This window comes from Somniosus microcephalus, unplaced genomic scaffold (assembly GCF_052327205.1).
Source record: "Somniosus microcephalus isolate GS21.2 unplaced genomic scaffold, FLI_Smic_1.0 unresolved_chr9, whole genome shotgun sequence".
Classification (NCBI taxonomy): Eukaryota; Metazoa; Chordata; class Chondrichthyes; order Squaliformes; family Somniosidae; genus Somniosus; species Somniosus microcephalus.
In genome coordinates, this window is record NW_028225187.1 from 8,387,612 (window position 1) to 8,405,706 (window position 18,095).

Here is an 18,095-nt window from a genome sequence, read left to right on the forward strand (position 1 = left end):
ATTCCTAACTGAGATGGATATGTACATTATGGAAATCAAGGTATATGGGGCTAGGTCGGTAATTTTCAGTTGAGGTAGAGGATCAGCCATGATCTTATTGAATGGCGGAGCATGATCGAGGGCCGCATGGCCAAATCCTGCTCCTATTTCTTATGATCTAATGTACCGATTTAAGCCGGCGGTGTTGAGAACTGTGGCTCGTCTGGCTTAGTTCATTAAATAAGCATCGCAGTAGGAAGCAGCATCAACTGGAAGATGGCTGCGCGGAAGACGTGCATTTTCTTCAATGGGTTGCAAAATAAAATATTTTCGACTGTTAAAATTGCTTTGACGGTTTCAAGAGCGTTAAATAACGTAGTATTCTCCTTTGGCTTAGGCCTCTCGTAATGTCATAATGGGGTGAAGTGCTTGTTATACTTTCTGCTTGAAACTTTGTTTGATTGTAGCTTTGAATCTCGGCAGAGGAACCGAAAGGCAGCAGTTCAAATTAAGTAAAAACCGATCATTTGGGACAACGTCCTCGGTGCCGTCGTCGGCAGGATTCGAACCTGCGCGGGGAAACCCCAATGGATTTCTAGTCCATCGCCTTAACCACTCGGCCACGACTACCCTGACGGTGGTTTGGACCCACGCAGCTTCTCATTTGCTTCGAAATCGGTGCCTCTGCTGTGAACACTCTGGCACATAATCACATGGGTTCATGTGGAATAATTCCAATTGCAAACATGTTCGTGTCTGTCTCTGTGGCGCAATGGGCCAGCACGTTCGGCTGTTAACTGAAAGGATGGTGGTTTGAGCCCACCCAGAGACGTGAGTAACTTTTAATTTTTGCAAACTCATCTGTTGTTTAAAAATGGAGTCTTTGATTCCGTGAAATGAACAGTGGTGAGCATACTGCTGCTGCCTTCCTGTTTCCAATGGGAACAATCGCTTCATCGAGCAGTCTTCTGCCAGGCAGCATGGATATTCTACATCCCTTATACCAATACTCCAAGTGCAGCGTTCTTGCATTAAAATCCAGCAGGAAAATCGGCCACAGTGGATAATCCATTCTGAAAACCCTTTTCTACACTTTCCTCAGGTTTACACATACATGGATTAGAATGGAAAGCTTGCAACTATTACAATTGCCAGAGAACTGCAGCTTCCTTGCATCGCTCTGCACCCTGATCACATGACAACAACCAACCAATCACATAGAGCAGCGCGAGAACACCCCCATTGAATGTGTCCAATCAGGGCCTGAGGATTGAACTGCTCTGTCACATGCAGTTCCAGTACGTTGGAGGACTCAGCTGTGAGCGGATGACTTGTTGCTGTCGCTGGCGCCGCGGCCGAGAAGCGAGCAGCCCTGCAATCTCTTGTTTTCAGCCAAATGCTAGAGGTTTGAATTTCTAATGACAAAATCTTTGACGCTAACTGATTTGGTTGCTGTATTTGAATGCGGTTTAGTGCCTCGCACGGGCCTTGTGATTTTCTTTTTGCGTGCGGTTTGCAGTGTGTGATCGCTTAACATTTTGCGACTGAAATTAAATGCAATATCTGATTCAAATTGTTGCTTCATATGGCGTTCGGTCAAATTGAGGAAATTCGACACTACGAACGGCATTCAATTCGCCTTTTCTCTTGTGTGCTGCTTTTGTCCCTTTGTATGGCCGCGTGCCTCAGGGAATGTGGTTGGAGAATAAACCTTTGGCTGCATTGTTTTTCCTGCTGGTTGTCCATCCAGCTAAACATAGTTTTCTGTGGTGAAATCAATTCAGCAGACGCTACGAAGGAAGAACATATAAATTCTTTCATGGCTTGACTGGGCGGATTCTGAGAGGTTGTTTACCCTGGATGTGGAGCCCGAACTAGGGGTCAAACTTTCAGAATAAGGGGCCGGCCATTTAAGATTGAGATGAGGAGAAATTGCTTCATTGTAAGGGTTGTGTATCTTTGGAGTTTTCTAACGCAGAGGGATGTGGTGGTTCAGTCGTTGAGTACATTCCTAACTGAGATGGATATGTACATTACGGAAATCAAGGTATATGGGGCAAGGTCGGTAATTTTCAGTTGAGGTAGAGGATCAGCCATGATCTTATTGAATGGCGGAGCATGATCGAGGGCCGCATGGCCAAATCCTGCTCCTATTTCTTATGATCTAATGCACCGATTTAGGCCGGCGGTGTTGAGAACTGTGGCTCGTCTGCCTTAGTTCATTAAATAAGCATCGCAGTAGGAAGCAGCATCAACTGGAAGATGGCTGCGCGGAAGACGTGCGTTTTCTTCAATGGGTTGCAAAATAAAATATTTTCGACGGTTAAAATTGCTTTGACGGTTTCAAGAGCGTTAAATAACGTAGTATTCTCCTTTGGCTTAGGCCTCTCGTAATGTCATAATGGGGTGAAGTGCTTGTTATACTTTCTGCTTGAAACTTTGTTTGATTGTAGCTTTGAATCTCGGCAGAGGAACCGAAAGGCAGCAGTTCAAATTAAGTAAAAAGCAATCATTTGGGACGACGTCCTCGGTGCCGTAGTCGGCAGGATTCGAACCTGCGCGGGGAAACACCAATGGATTTCTAGTCCATCGCCTTAACCACTCGGCCACGACTACCCTGACAGTGGCTTGGACCCACGCAGCTTCTCATTTGCTTCGAAATCGGTGCCTCTGCTGTGAACACTCTGGCACATAATCACATGGGTTCATGTGGAATAATTCCAATTGCAAACATTTTCGTGTCTGTCTCTGTGGCGCAATTGGCCAACGCGTTCGGCTGGTAACTGAAAGGTTGGTGGTTCGAGCCCACCCAGAGACGTGAGTAACTTTTAATTTTTGCAAACTCATCTATTGTTTAAAAATGGAGTCTTTGATTCCGTGAAATGAACAGTGGTGAGTATACTGCTGCTGCCTTCCTGTTTCCAATGGGAACAATCGCTTCATCGATCAGTCTTCTGCCAGGCAGCATGGATATTCTACATCCCTTATACCAATACTCCAAGTGCAGCGTTCTTGCATTAAAATCCAGCAGGAAAATCGGCCACAGTGGATAATCCATTCTGAAAACCCTTTTCTACACTTTCCTCAGGTTTACACATACATGGATTAGAATGGAAAGCTTGCAACTATTACAATTGCCAGAGAACTGCAGCTTCCTTGCATCGCTCTGCACCCTGATCACATGACAACAACCAACCAATCACATAGAGCGGCGCGAGAACACCCCAATTGAATGTGTCCAATCAGGGCCTGAGGATTGAACTGCTCTGTCACATGCAGTTCCAGTACGTTGGAGGACTCAGCTGTGAGCGGATGACTTGTTGCTGTCGCTAGCGCCGCGGCCGGGAAGCGAGCAGCCCCTGCAATCTCTTGTTTTCAGCCAAATGCTAGATGTATGAATTTCTAATGACAAAATCTTTGATGCTAACTGATTTGGTAGCTGTATTTGAATGCGGTTTAGTGGCTCGCACGGGCCTTGTGATTTTCTTTTTGCGTACGGTTTGCAGTGTGTGATCGCTTTACAATTTGCGACTGAAATTAAATGCAATATCTGATTCAAATTGTTGCTTCATATGGCGTTCGGTCAAATTGAGGAAATTCGACACTACGAACGGGATTCAAATCGCCTTTTCTCTTGTGTGCTGCTTTTGTCCCTTTGTATGGCCGCGTGCCTCAGGGAATGTGGTTGGAGAATAAATCTTTGGCTGCATTGTTTTTCCTGCTGGTTGTCCATCCAGCTAAACATAGTTTTCTGTGGTGAAATGAATTCAGCAGACGCTACGAAGGAAGAACATATAAATTCTTTCATGGCTTGACTGGGCGGATTCTGAGAGGTTGTTTACCCTGGCTGTGGAGCCGAACTAGGGGTCAAAGTTTCAGAATAAGGGGCCTGCCATTTAAGATTGAAATGAGGAGAAATTGCTTCATTGTAAGGGTTGTGTATCTTTGGAGTTTTCTAACGCAGAGGGCTGTGGTGGTTCAGTCGTTGAGTACATTCCTAACTGAGATGGATATGTACATTACGGAAATCAAGGTATATGGGGCAAGGTCGGTAACTTTCAGTTGAGGTAGAGGATCAGCCATGATCTTATTGAATGGCGGAGCATGATCGAGGGCCACATGGCCAAATCCTGCTCCTATTTCTTATGATCTAATGTAGCGATTTAGGCCGGCGGTGTTGAGAACTGTGGCTCGTCTGCCTTAGTTCATTAAATAAGCATCGCAGTAGGAAGCAGCATCAACTGGAAGATGGCTGCGCGGAAGACGTGCATTTTCTTCAATGGTTTGCAAAATAAAATATTTTCGACGGTTAAAATTGCTTTGACGGTTCCAAGAGCGTTAAATAACGTAGTATTCCCCTTTGGCTTAGGCCTCACGTAATGTCATAATAGGGTGAAGTGCTTGTTATACTTTCTGCTTGAAACTTTGTTTGATTGTAGCTTTGAATCTCGGCAGAGAAACCGAAAGGCAGCAGTTCAAATTAAGTAAAAACCGATCATTTGGGACGACGTCCTCGGTGCCGCAGTCGGCAGGATTCGAACCTGCGCGGGCAAACCCCGATGGATTTCTAGTCCATCGCCTTAACCACTCGGCCACGACTACCCTGACAGTGGTTTGGACCCACGCAGCTTCTCATTTGCTTCGAAATCGGTGCCTCTGCTGTGAACACTCTGGCACATAATCACATGGGTTCATGTGGAATAATTCCAATTGCAAACATTTTCGTGTCTGTCTCTGTGGCGCAATGGGCCAGCGCGTTCGGCTGTTAACTGAAAGGTTGGTGGTTCGAGCCCACCCAGAGACGTGAGTAACTTTAAATTTTTGCAAACTCATCTATTGTTTAAAAATGGAGTCTTTGATTCCGTGAAATGAACAGTGGTGAGCATACTGCTGCTGCCTTCCTGTTTCCAATGGGAACAATCGCTTCATCGATCAGTCTTCTGCCAGGCAGCATGGATATTCTACATCCCTTATACCAATACTCCAAGTGCAGCGTTCTTGCATTAAAATCCAGCAGGAAAATCGGCCACAGTGGATAATCCATTCTGAAAACCCTTTTCTACACTTTCCTCAGGTTTACACATACTTGGATTAGAATGGAAAGCTTGCAACTATTACAATTGCCAGAGAACTGCAGCTTCCTTGCATCGCCCTGCACCCTGATCACATGACAACAACCAACCAATCACATAGAGCGGCGCGAGAACACCCCCATTGAATGTGTCCAATCAGGGCCTGAGGATTGAACTGCTCTGTCACATGCAGTTCCAGTAAGTTGGAGAACTCAGCTGTGACCGGATGACTTGTTGCTGTCGCTAGCGCCGCGGCCGAGAAGCGAGCAGCCCCTGCAATCTCTTGTTTTCAGCCAAATCCTAGAGGTATGAATTTCTAATGACAAAATCTTTGACGCTAACTGATTTGGTTGCTGTATTTGAATGCGGTTTAGTGCCTCGCACGGGCCTTGTGATTTTCTTTTTGCGTGCGGTTTGCAGTGTGTGATCGCTTAACATTTTGCGACTGAAATTAAAAGCAATATCTGATTCAAATTGTTGCTTCATATGGCGTTCGGTCAAATTGAGGAAATTCGACACTACGAACGGGATTCAAATCGCCTTTTCTCTTGTGTGCTGCTTTTGTCCCTTTGTATGGCCGCGTGCCTCAGGGAATGTGGTTGGAGAATAAATCTTTGGCTGCATTGTTTTTCCTGCTGGTTGTCCATCCAGCTAAACATAGTTTTCTGTGGTGAAATGAATTCAGCAGATGCTACGAAGGAAGAACATATAAATTCTTTCATGGCTTGACTCGGCGGATTCTGAGAGGTTGTTTACCCTGGCTGTGGAGCCCGAACAAGGGGTCAAAGTTTCAGAATAAGGGGCCGGCCATTTAAGATTGAGATGAGGAGAAATTGCTTCATTGTAAGGGTTGTGTATCTTTGGAGTTTTCTAACGCAGAGGGCTGTGGTGGTTCAGTCGTTGAGTACATTCCTAACTGAGATGGATATGTACATTACGGAAATCAAGGTATATGGGGCAAGGTCGGTAACTTTCAGTTGAGGTAGAGGATCAGCCATGATCTTATTGAATGGCGGAGCATGATCGAGGGCCGCATGGCCAAATCCTGCTCCTATTTCTTATGATCTAATGTAGCGATTTAGGCCGGCGGTGTTGAGAACTGTGGCTCGTCTGCCTTAGTTCATTAAATAAGCATCGCAGCAGGAAGCAGCATCAACTGGAAGATGGCTGCGCGGAAGACGTGCATTTTCTTCAATGGGTTGCAAAATAAAATATTTTCGACGGTTAGAATTGCTTTGACGGTTCCAAGAGCGTTAAATAACGTAGTATTCTCCTTTGGCTTAGGCCTCTCGTAATGTCATAATGGGGTGAAGTGCTTGTTATACTTTCTGCTTGAAACTTTGTTTGATTGCAGCTTTGAATCTCGGCAGAGAAACCGAAAGGCAGCAGTTCAAATTAAGTAAAAACCGATCATTTGGGACGACGTCCTCAGTGCCGCAGTCGGCAGGATTCGAACCTGCGCGGGTAAACCCCGATGGATTTCTAGTCCATCGCCTTAACCACTCGGCCACGACTACCCTGACAGTGGTTTGGACCCACGCAGCTTCTCATTTGCTTCGAAATCGGTGCCTCTGCTGTGAACACTCTGGCACATAATCACATGGGTTCATGTGGAATAATTCCAATTGCAAACATTTTCGTGTCTGTCTCTGTGGCGCAATGGGCCAGCGCGTTCGGCTGTTAACTGAAAAGTTGGTAGTTCGAGCCCACCCAGAGACGTGAGTAACTTTAAATTTTTGCAAACTCATCTATTGTTTAAAAATGGAGTCTTTGATTCCGTGAAATGAACAGTGGTGAGCATACTGCTGCTGCCTTCCTGTTTCCAATGGGAACAATCGCTTCATCGATTAGTCTTCTGCCAGGCAGCATGGATATTCTACATCCCTTATACCAATACTCCAAGTGCAGCGTTCTTGCATTAAAATCCAGCAGGAAAATCGGCCACAGTGGATAATCCATTCTGAAAACCCTTTTCTACACTTTCCTCAGTTTTACACATACTTGGATTAGAATGGAAAGCTTGCAACTATTACAATTGCCAGAGAACTGCAGCTTCCTTGCATCGCCCTGCACCCTGATCACATGACAACAACCAACCAATCACATAGAGCGGCGCGAGAACACCCCCATTGAATGTGTCCAATCAGGGCCTGAGGATTGAACTGCTCTGTCACATGCAGTTCCAGTAAGTTGGAGGACTCAGCTGTGACCGGATGACTTGTTGCTGTCGCTAGCGCCGCGGCCGAGAAGCGAGCAGCCCCTGCAATCTCTTGTTTTCAGCCAAATGCTAGAGGTATGAATTTCTAATGACAAAATCTTTGACGCTAACTGATTTGGTTGCTGTATTTGAATGCGGTTTAGTGCCTCGCACGGGCCTTGTGATTTTCTTTTTGCGTGCGGTTTGCAGTGTGTGATCGCTTAACATTTTGCGACTGAAATTAAATGCAATATCTGATTCAAATTGTTGCTTCATATGGCGTTCGGTCAAATTGAGGAAATTCGACACTACGAACGGGATTCAAATCGCCTTTTCTCTTGTGTGCTGCTTTTGTCCCTTTGTATGGCCGCGTGCCTCAGGGAATGTGGTTGGAGAATAAATCTTTGGCTGCATTGTTTTTCCTGCTGGTTGTCCATCCAGCTAAACATAGTTTTCTGTGGTGAAATGAATTCAGCAGATGCTACGAAGGAAGAACATATAAATTCTTTCATGGCTTGACTGGGCGGATTCTGAGAGGTTGTTTACCCTGGCTGTGGAGCCCGAACTAGGGGTCAAAGTTTCAGAATAAGGGGCCGGCCATTTAAGATTGAGATGAGGAGAAATTGCTTCATTGTAAGGGTTGTGTATCTTTGGAGTTTTCTAACGCAGAGGGCTGTGGTGGTTCAGTCGTTGAGTACATTCCTAACTGAGATGGATATGTACATTACGGAAATCAAGGTATATGGGGCAAGGTCGGTAACTTTCAGTTGAGGTAGAGGATCAGCCATGATCTTATTGAATGGCGGAGCATGATCGAGGGCCGCATGGCCAAATCCTGCTCCTATTTCTTATGATCTAATGTAGCGATTTAGGCCGGCGGTGTTGAGAACTGTGGCTCGTCTGCCTTAGTTCATTAAATAAGCATCGCAGCAGGAAGCAGCATCAACTGGAAGATGGCTGCGCGGAAGACGTGCATTTTCTTCAATGGGTTGCAAAATAAAATATTTTCGACGGTTAAAATTGCTTTGACGGTTCCAAGAGCGTTAAATAACGTAGTATTCTCCTTTGGCTTAGGCCTCTCGTAATGTCATAATGGGGTGAAGTGCTTGTTATACTTTCTGCTTGAAACTTTGTTTGATTGCAGCTTTGAATCTCGGCAGAGAAACCGAAAGGCAGCAGTTCAAATTAAGTAAAAACCGATCATTTGGGACGACGTCCTCGGTGCCGCAGTCGGCAGGATTCGAACCTGCGCGGGTAAACCCCAATGGATTTCTAGTCCATCGCCTTAACCACTCGGCCACGACTACCCTGACAGTGGTTTGGACCAACGCAGCTTCTCATTTGCTTCGAAATCGGTGCCTCTGCTGTGAACACTCTGGCACATAATCACATGGGTTCATGTGGAATAATTCCAATTGCAAACCTTTTCGTGTCTGTCTCTGTGGCGCAATGGGCCAGCGCGTTCGGCTGTTAACTGAAAGGTTGGTGGTTCGAGCCCACCCAGAGACGTGAGTAACTTTAAATTTTTGCAAACTCATCTATTGTTTTAAAATGGAGTCTTTGATTCCGTGAAATGAACAGTGGTGAGCATACTGCTGCTGCCTTCCTGTTTCCAATGGGAACAATCGCTTCATCGATCAGTCTTCTGCCAGGCAGCATGGATATTCTACATCCCTTATACCAATACTCCAAGTGCAGCGTTCTTGCATTAAAATCCAGCAGGAAAATCGGCCACAGTGGATAATCCATTCTGAAAACCCTTTTCTACACTTTCCTCAGGTTTACACATACTTGGATTAGAATGGAAAGCTTGCAACTATTACAATTGCCAGAGAACTGCAGCTTCCTTGCATCGCCCTGCACCCTGATCACATGACAACAACCAACCAATCACATAGAGCGGCGCGAGAACACCCCCATTGAATGTGTCCAATCAGGGCCTGAGGATTGAACTGCTCTGTCACATGCAGTTCCAGTAATTTGGAGGACTCAGCTGTGACCGGATGACTTGTTGCTGTCGCTAGCGCCGCGGCCGAGAAGCGAGCAGCCCCTGCAATCTCTTGTTTTCAGCCAAATGCTAGAGGTATGATTTTCTAATGACAAAATCTTTGACGCCAGCTGATTTGGTTGCTGTATTTGAATGCGGTTTAGTGCCTCGCACGGGCCTTGTGATTTTCTTTTTGCGTGCGGTTTGCAGTGTGTGATCGCTTAACATTTTGCGACTGAAATTAAATGCAATATCTGATTCAAATTGTTGCTTCATATGGTGTTCGGTCAAATTGAGGAAATTCGACACTACGAACGGGATTCAAATCGCCTTTTCTCTTGTGTGCGGCTTTTGTCCCTTTGTATGGCCGCGTGCCTCAGGGAATGTGGTTGGAGAATAAATCTTTGGCTGCATTGTTTTTCCTGCTGGTTGTCCATCCAGCTAAACATAGTTTTCTGTGGTGAAATGAATTCAGCAGATGATACGAAGGAAGAACATATAAATTCTTTCATGGCTTGACTGGGCGGATTCTGAGAGGTTGTTTACCCTGGCTGTGGAGCCCGAACTAGGGGTCAAAGTTTCAGAATAAGGGGCCGGCCATTTAAGATTGAGATGAGGAGAAATTGCTTCATTGTAAGGGTTGTGTATCTTTGGAGTTTTCTAACGCAGAGGGCTGTGGTGGTTCAGTCGTTGAGTACATTCCTAACTGAGATGGATATGTACATTACGGAAATCAAGGTATATGGGGCAAGGTCGGTAACTTTCAGTTGAGGTAGAGGATCAGCCATGATCTTATTGAATGGCGGAGCATGATCGAGGGCCGCATGGCCAAATCCTGCTCCTATTTCTTATGATCTAATGTAGCGATTTAGGCCGGCGGTGTTGAGAACTGTGGCTCGTCTGCCTTAGTTCATTAAATAAGCATCGCAGCAGGAAGCAGCATCAACTGGAAGATGGCTGCGCGGAAGACGTGCATTTTCTTCAATGGGTTGCAAAATAAAATATTTTCGACGGTTAAAATTGCTTTGACGGTTCCAAGAGCGTTAAATAACGTAGTATTCTCCTTTGGCTTAGGCCTCTCGTAATGTCATAATGGGGTGAAGTGCTTGTTATACTTTCTGCTTGAAACTTTGTTTGATTGCAGCTTTGAATTTCGGCAGAGAAACCGAAAGGCAGCCGTTCAAATTAAGTAAAAACCGATCATTTGGGACGACGTCCTCGGTGCCGCAGTCAGCAGGATTCGAACCTGCGCGGGTAAACCCCAATGGATTTCTAGTCCATCGCCTTAACCACTCGGCCACGACTACCCTGACAGTGGTTTGGACCCACGCAGCTTCTCATTTGCTTCGAAATCGGTGCCTCTGCTGTGAACACTCTGGCACATAATCACATGGGTTCATGTGGAATAATTCCAATTGCAAACCTTTTCGTGTCTGTCTCTGTGGCGCAATGGGCCAGCGCGTTCGGCTGTTAACTGAAAGGTTGGTGGTTCGAGCCCACCCAGAGACGTGAGTAACTTTAAATTTTTGCAAACTCATCTATTGTTTAAAAATGGAGTCTTTGATTCCGTGAAATGAACAGTGGTGAGCATACTGCTGCTGCCTTCCTGTTTCCAATGGGAACAATCGCTTCATCGATCAGTCTTCTGCCAGGCAGCATGGATATTCTACATCCCTTATACCAATACTCCAAGTGCAGCGTTCTTGCATTAAAATCCAGCAGGAAAATCGGCCACAGTGGATAATCCATTCTGAAAACCCTTTTCTACACTTTCCTCAGGTTTACACATACTTGGATTAGAATGGAAAGCTTGCAACTATTACAATTGCCAGAGAACTGCAGCTTCCTTGCATCGCCCTGCACCCTGATCACATGACAACAACCAACCAATCACATAGAGCGGCGCGAGAACACCCCCATTGAATGTGTCCAATCAGGGCCTGAGGATTGAACTGCTCTGTCACATGCTGTTCCAGTAAGTTGGAGGACTCAGCTGTGACCGGATGACTTGTTGCTGTCGCTAGCGCCGCGGCCGAGAAGCGAGCAGCCCCTGCAATCTCTTGTTTTCAGCCAAATGCTAGAGGTATGAATTTCTAATGACAAAATCTTTGAAGCTAACTGATTTGGTTGCTGTATTTGAATGCGGTTTAGTGCCTCGCACGGGCCTTGTGATTTTCTTTTTGCGTGCGGTTTGCAGTGTGTGATCGCTTAACATTTTGCGACTGAAATTAAATGCAATATCTGATTCAAATTGTTGCTTCATATGGCGTTCGGTCAAATTGAGGAAATTCGACACTACGAACGGGATTCAATTCGCCTTTTCTCTTGTGTGCTGCTTTTGTCCCTTTGTATGGCCGCGTGCCTCAGGGAATGTGGTTGGAGAATAAATCTTTGGCTGCATTGTTTTTCCTGCTGGTTTTCCATCCAGCTAAACATAGTTTTCTGTGGTGAAATGAATTCAGCAGACGCTACGAAGGAAGAACATATAAATTCTTTCATGGCTTGACTGGGCGGATTCTGAGAGGTTGTTTACCCTGGCTGTGGAGCCCGAACTAGGGGTCAAAGTTTCAGAATAAGGGGCCGGCCATTTAAGATTGAGATTAGGAGAAATTGCTTTATTGTAAGGGTTGTGTATCTTTGGAGTTTTCTAACGCAGAGGGCTGTGGTGGTTCAGTCGTTGAGTACATTCCTAACTGAGATGGATATGTACATTACGGTAATCAAGGTATATGGGGCAAGGTCGGTAACTTTCAGTTGAGGTAGAGGATCAGCCATGATCTTATTGAATGGCGGAGCATGATCGAGGGCCGCATGGCCAAATCCTGCTCCTATTTCTTATGATCTAATGCACCGATTTAGGCCGGCGGTGTTGAGAACTGTGGCTCATCTGCCTTAGTTCATTAAATAAGCATCGCAGTAGGAAGCAGCATCAACTGGAAGATGGCTGCGCGGAAGACGTGCATTTTCTTCAATTGGTTGCAAAATAAAATATTTTCGACGGTTAAAATTGCTTTGACGGTTCCAAGAGCGTTAAATAACGTAGTATTCTCCTTTGGCTTAGGCCTCTCATAATGTCATAATGAGGTGAAGTGCTTGTTATACTTTCTGCTTGAAACTTTGTTTGATTGTAGCTTTGAATCTCGGCAGAGAAACCGAAAGGCAGCAGTTCAAATTAAGTAAAAACCGATCATTTGGGACGACGTCCTCGGTGCCGCAGTCGGCAGGATTCGAACCTGCGCGGGGAAACCCCAATGGATTTCTAGTCCATCGCCTTAACCACTCGGCCACGACTACCCTGACAGTGGTTTGGCCCCACGCAGCTTCTCATTTGCTTCGAAATCGGTGCCTCTGCTGTGAACACTCTGGCACATAATCACATGGGTTCATGTGGAATAATTCCAATTGCAAACATTTTCGTGTCTGTCTCTGTGGCGCAATGGGCCAGTGCGTTCGGCTGTTAACTGAAAGGATGGTGGTTCGAGCCCACCCAGAGACGTGAGTAACTTTAAATTTTTGCAAACTCATCTATTGTTTAAAAATGGAGTCTTTGATTCCGTGAAATGAACAGTGGTGAGCATACTGCTGCTGCCTTCCTGTTTCCAATGGGAACAATCGCTTCATCGATCAGTCTTCTGCCAGGCAGCATGGATATTCTACATCCCTTATACCAATACTCCAAGTGCAGCGTTCTTGCATTAAAATCCAGCAGGAAAATCGGCCACAGTGGATAATCCATTCTGAAAACCCTTTTCTACACTTTCCTCAGGTTTACACATACTTGGATTAGAACGGAAAGCTTGCAACTATTACAATTGCCAGAGAACTGCAGCTTCCTTGCATCGCCCTGCACCCTGATCACATGACAACAACCAACCAATCACATACAGCGGCGCGAGAACACCCCCATTGAATGTGTCCAATCAGGGCCTGAGGATTGAACTGCTCTGTCACATGCTGTTCCAGTAAGTTGGAGGACTCAGCTGTGACCGGATGACTTGTTGCTGTCGCTAGCGCCGCGGCCGAGAAGCGAGCAGCCCCTGCAATCTCTTGTTTTCAGCCAAATGCTAGAGGTACGAATTTCTAATGACAAAATCTTTGACGCTAACTGATTTGGTTGCTGTATTTGAATGCGGTTTAGTGCCTCGCACGGGCCTTGTGATTTTCTTATTGCGTACGGTTTGCAGTGTGTGATCGCTTAACATTTTGCGACTGAAATTAAATGCAATATCTGATTCAAATTGTTGCTTCATATGGCGTTCGGTCAAATTGAGGAAATTCGACACTACGAACGGGATTCAAATCGCCTTTTCTCTTGTGTGCTGCTTTTGTCCCTTTGTATGGCCGCGTGCCTCAGGGAATGTGGTTGGAGAATAAATCTTTGGCTGCATTGTTTTTCCTGCTGGTTGTCCATCCAGCTAAACATAGTTTTCTGTGGTGAAATGAATTCAGCAGACGCTACGAAGGAAGAACATATAAATTCTTTCATGGCTTGACTGGGCGGATTCTGAGAGGTTGTTTACCCTGGCTGTGGAGCCCGAACTAGGGGGCAAAGTTTCAGAATAAGGGGCCGGCCATTTAAGATTGAGATGAGGAGAAATTGCTTCATTGTAAGGGTTGTGTATCTTTGGAGTTTTCTAACGCAGAGGGCTGTGGTGGTTCAGTCGTTGAGTACATTCCTAACTGAGATGGATATGTACATTACGGAAATCAAGGTATATGGGGCTAGGTCGGTAATTTTCAGTTGAGGTAGAGGATCAGCCATGATCTTATTGAATGGCCGAGAATGATCGAGGGCCGCATGGCCAAATCCTGCTCCTATTTCTTATGATCTAATGTACCGATTTAGGCCGGCGGTGTTGAGAACAGTGGCTCGTCTGGCTTAGTTCATTAAATAAGCATCGCAGTAGGAAGCAGCATCAACTGGAAGATGGCTGCGCGGAAGACGTGCATTTTCCTCAATGGGTTGCAAAATAAAATATTTTCGACGGTTAAAATTGCTTTGACGGTTTCAAGAGCGTTAAATCACGTAGTTTTCTCCCGTGGCCTCGGCCTCTCGTAATGTCGTGATTTAATAATGGGATGAAGTGTTTGTTATACTTTCTGCTTGAATTGTTGTTTGATTGCAGCTGAATCTCGGCAAAGGAACCGAAAGGCAGCAGTTCAAATTAATAAAAACGGATCATTTGGGACGACGTTCTCGTTACCGTAGTCGGCCGGATTCAAACCTGCGCGTAAAAACTACACTAGATTTTTAGTCCATCACCTTAACCACTCAGCCACGACTACCTGGATGGTAGGTTGAACCCACGCAGCTTCTCATTTGCTGCGAAATCGGTGCCTCTGCTGTGAACGCCCTGGCACATAATCACATGGGTTCATGTGGAATAATTGCAATTGCAACTATTTTCGTGTCTGTCTTCGTGGCGCAATGGGCCAGCACGTTCGGCTGTTAATTGAACTGTTGAGTGGCTCGAGCCCATCCAGGAGCGTGAGTAGCTTTTAATTTTTGCAAACTTATCTATTGTTTAAAAATGGAGCCTTTGATTCTGTGAAATGAACAGTGGTGAGCATACTGCTGCTGCCTTCCTGCTTCCAATGGGAACAATCGCTTCATCGATCAGTCTTCTGCCAGGCAGCATGGATATTCTACATCCCTTGTACCAATACTCCAAGTGCAGCGTTCTTGCATTAAAATCCAGCAGGAAAATCGGCCACAGTGGATAATCCATTCTGAAAACCCTTTTCTACACTTTCCTCAGGTTTACACATACTTGGATTAGAATGGAAAGCTTGCAACTATTACAATTGCCAGAGAACTGCAGCTTCCTTGCATCGCCCTGCACCCTGATCACATGACAACAACCAACCAATCACATAGAGCGGCGCGAGAACACCCCCATTGAATGTGTCCAATCAGGGCCTGAGGATTGAACTGCTCTGTCACATGCAGTTCCAGTACGTTGGAGGACTTAGCTGTGAGCGGATGGCTTGTTGCTGTCGCTAGCGCCGCGGCCGAGAAGCGAGCAGCCCCTGCAATCTCTTGTTTTCAGCCAAATGCTAGAGGTATGAATTTCTAATGACAAAATCTTTGACGCTAACTGATTAGGTTGCTGTATTTGAATGCGGTTTAGTGCCTCGCACGGGCCTTGTGATTTTCTTTTTGCGTACGGTTAGCAGTGTGTGATCGCTTAACATTTTACGACTGAAATTAAATGCAATATCTGATTCAAACTGTTGCTTCATATGGCGTTCGGTCAAATTGAGGAAATTCGACACGACGAACGGGATTCAAATCGCCTTTTCTCTTGTGTGCTGCTTTTGTCCCTTTGTATGGCCGCGTGCCTCAGGGAATGTGGTTGGAGAATAAATCTTTGGCTGCATTGTTTTTCCTGCTGGTTGTCCATCCAGCTAAACATAGTTTTCTGTGGTGAAATGAATTCAGCAGACGCTACGAAGAAGGAACATATAAATTTTTTCATGTCTTGACTGGGCGGATTCTGAGAGGTTGTTTACCCTGGCTGTGGAGCCCGAACTAGGGATCAAAGTTTCAGAATAAGGGGCCGGCCATTTAAGATTGAGATGAGGAGAAATTGCTTCATTGTAAGGGTTGTGTATCTTTGCAGTTTTCTAACGCAGAGGGCTGTGGTGGTTCAGTCGTTGAGTACATTCCTACCTGAGATGGATATGTACATTACGGAAATCAAGGTATATGGGGCTAGGTCGGTAATTTTCAGTTGAGGTAGTGGATCAGCCATGATCTTATTGAATGGCGGAGCATGATCGAGGGCCGCATGGCCAAATCCTGCTCCTATTTCTTATGATCTAATGTACCGATTTAGGCCGGCGGTGATGAGAACTGTGTGCTCGTCTGCCTTACTTCATTAAATAAGCATCGCAGTAGGCAGCAGCATCAACTGGAAGATGGCTGCGCGGAAGACGTGCATTTTCTTCAATGGGTTGCAAAATAAAATATTTTCGACGGTTAAAATTGCTTTGACGGTACCAAGAGTGTTAAATAACGTATTATTCTCTTTTGGCTTAGGTCTCTCGTAATGTCATAATGGGGTGAAGTGCTTGTTATACTTTCTGCTTGAAACTTTGTTTGATTGTCGCTTTGAATCTCGGCAGAGGAACCGAAAGGCAGCAGTTCAAATTAAGTAAAAAGCGATCATTTAGGACGACGTCCTCGGTGCCGTAGTCGGCAGGATTCGAACCTGCGCGGGGAAACCCCAATGGATTTCTAGTCCATCGCCTTAACCACTCGGCCACGACTACCCTGACAGTGGTTTGGACCCATGCAGCTTCTCATTTGCTTCGAAATCGGTGCCTCTGCTGTGAACACTCTGGCACATAATCACATGGGTTCATGTGGAATAATTCCAATTGCAAACATTTGCATGTCTGTCTCTGTGGCACAATGGGCCAGCGCGTTCGGCTGTTAACTGAAAGGTTGGTGGTTCGAGCCCACCCAGAGACGTGAGTAACTTTTAATTTTTGCAAACTCATCTATTGTTTAAAAATGGAGTCTTTGATTCCGTGAAATGAACAGTGGTGAGCATACTGCTGCTGCCTTCCTGCTTCCAATGGGAACAATCGCTTCATCGATCAGTCTTCTGCCAGGCAGCCTGGATTTTCTGCTTCCCTTATATACCAATATACCAAGTGCAGCGTTCTTGCATTAAAATCTAGCAGGAAAATCGGCCACAGTGGATAATCCATTCTGAATACCCTTTTCTACACTTTCCTCAGTTTTACACATACATGGATTAGAATGGAAAGCTTGAAACTATAACAATTGCCAGAGAACTTCAGCTTCTTTGCATCGCTCTGCACCCTGATCACGTGACAACAACCAACCAATCACATAGAGCGGTGCGAGAACACCCCCATTGAATGTGTCCAATCAGGGCCTGAGGATTGAACTGTTCCGTCACAAACAGTTCCAGTACGTTGGATGACTCAGCTGTGAGCGGATGACTTGTTCCTGTCGCTGGCGCCACGGCCGAGAAGCGAGCAGCCCCTGCAATCTCTTGTTTTCAGCCAAATGCTAGAGCTATGAATTTCTAATGACAAAATCTTTGACGCTAACTGATTTGTTTGCTGTATTTGAATGCGGTTTAGTGCCTCGCACGGGCCTTGTGATTTTCTTTTTTGTACGGTTTGCAGTGTGTGATTGCTTAACATTTTGAGACTGAAATTAAATGCAATCTCTGATTCAAATTCTTGTTTCATATGGCTTTCGGTCAAATTGAGGAAATTCGACACTACGAATGGGATTCAAATCGCCTTTTCTCTCTTGTGCTGCTTTTGTCCCTTTGTATGGCCCCGTGCTTGTCACAAAATCTTTGACGCGAGCTGGTTTGTTTACTGTGTTTGAACATTAATAAATAGATACAAAAGGAAAATACTGTGGATGATGGAAATCTGAAATAAAAAAAGAAAATGCTGGAAATACTCAGCAGTTCAGGCAGAATCTGTAGAGAGAGAAACAGTGTTAACGTTTCAGGTTGAAGACCCTTCGTCAAAACTGCAATAAGCTGGAGACCGATGTTTCTTGGAACACACCGATTGTAAATTTAATTAATAATTTATCCCAAAATCAACAGCACGAATAAAACAGATCATTAACACATTGTTGCTTGTGGGACATTTTATGCGCAACTAGGCTGCAGCCTTTCCAACATCACAACAATAACTTCACTTCAAAATGCTTCATTGGTTGTAAAGCGCTCTGGGACATCTTGAGGAGCTGAAAGGCACTAAGGCAATGCAAGTCTGATCAGAGCGTGCGAGCATGAGGGGAAACATTGCAAGTTGACAACAAATAATATCATGACAACCGTCGGCAGAATGTCAGTGA

General features: G+C 45.3%; 15 non-coding genes across 15 annotated transcripts; 6 read left to right on the plus strand and 9 right to left on the minus strand.

Moving 5' to 3' along the window:
• Positions 1–527: 527 nt before the first annotated feature.
• trnas-aga (transfer RNA serine (anticodon AGA)) lies at positions 528–609 on the minus strand. Its single transcript has one exon. It is a non-coding gene; the product is annotated as a tRNA-Ser (tRNA).
• A 1,904-nt stretch (positions 610–2,513) lies between these two features.
• trnas-aga (transfer RNA serine (anticodon AGA)) lies at positions 2,514–2,595 on the minus strand. The gene has a single exon. It is a non-coding gene; the product is annotated as a tRNA-Ser (tRNA).
• Positions 2,596–2,723: 128 nt separating this feature from the next.
• On the plus strand, positions 2,724–2,797 carry trnat-ggu (transfer RNA threonine (anticodon GGU)). Its single transcript has one exon. It is a non-coding gene; the product is annotated as a tRNA-Thr (tRNA).
• A 1,702-nt stretch (positions 2,798–4,499) lies between these two features.
• Positions 4,500–4,581, minus strand: trnas-aga (transfer RNA serine (anticodon AGA)). Its single transcript has one exon. It is a non-coding gene; the product is annotated as a tRNA-Ser (tRNA).
• A 128-nt stretch (positions 4,582–4,709) lies between these two features.
• trnan-guu (transfer RNA asparagine (anticodon GUU)) lies at positions 4,710–4,783 on the plus strand. The gene has a single exon. It is a non-coding gene; the product is annotated as a tRNA-Asn (tRNA).
• A 1,703-nt stretch (positions 4,784–6,486) lies between these two features.
• trnas-aga (transfer RNA serine (anticodon AGA)) lies at positions 6,487–6,568 on the minus strand. Its single transcript has one exon. It is a non-coding gene; the product is annotated as a tRNA-Ser (tRNA).
• Positions 6,569–8,473: 1,905 nt separating this feature from the next.
• trnas-aga (transfer RNA serine (anticodon AGA)) lies at positions 8,474–8,555 on the minus strand. The gene has a single exon. It is a non-coding gene; the product is annotated as a tRNA-Ser (tRNA).
• A 128-nt stretch (positions 8,556–8,683) lies between these two features.
• Positions 8,684–8,757, plus strand: trnan-guu (transfer RNA asparagine (anticodon GUU)). The gene has a single exon. It is a non-coding gene; the product is annotated as a tRNA-Asn (tRNA).
• Positions 8,758–10,460: 1,703 nt separating this feature from the next.
• trnas-aga (transfer RNA serine (anticodon AGA)) lies at positions 10,461–10,542 on the minus strand. Its single transcript has one exon. It is a non-coding gene; the product is annotated as a tRNA-Ser (tRNA).
• Positions 10,543–10,670: 128 nt separating this feature from the next.
• trnan-guu (transfer RNA asparagine (anticodon GUU)) lies at positions 10,671–10,744 on the plus strand. The gene has a single exon. It is a non-coding gene; the product is annotated as a tRNA-Asn (tRNA).
• Positions 10,745–12,447: 1,703 nt separating this feature from the next.
• On the minus strand, positions 12,448–12,529 carry trnas-aga (transfer RNA serine (anticodon AGA)). Its single transcript has one exon. It is a non-coding gene; the product is annotated as a tRNA-Ser (tRNA).
• A 128-nt stretch (positions 12,530–12,657) lies between these two features.
• Positions 12,658–12,731, plus strand: trnan-guu (transfer RNA asparagine (anticodon GUU)). The gene has a single exon. It is a non-coding gene; the product is annotated as a tRNA-Asn (tRNA).
• A 1,708-nt stretch (positions 12,732–14,439) lies between these two features.
• Positions 14,440–14,521, minus strand: trnaf-aaa (transfer RNA phenylalanine (anticodon AAA)). Its single transcript has one exon. It is a non-coding gene; the product is annotated as a tRNA-Phe (tRNA).
• A 1,907-nt stretch (positions 14,522–16,428) lies between these two features.
• Positions 16,429–16,510, minus strand: trnas-aga (transfer RNA serine (anticodon AGA)). Its single transcript has one exon. It is a non-coding gene; the product is annotated as a tRNA-Ser (tRNA).
• A 128-nt stretch (positions 16,511–16,638) lies between these two features.
• Positions 16,639–16,712, plus strand: trnan-guu (transfer RNA asparagine (anticodon GUU)). The gene has a single exon. It is a non-coding gene; the product is annotated as a tRNA-Asn (tRNA).
• The last annotated feature ends 1,383 nt before the right edge of the window (positions 16,713–18,095 follow it).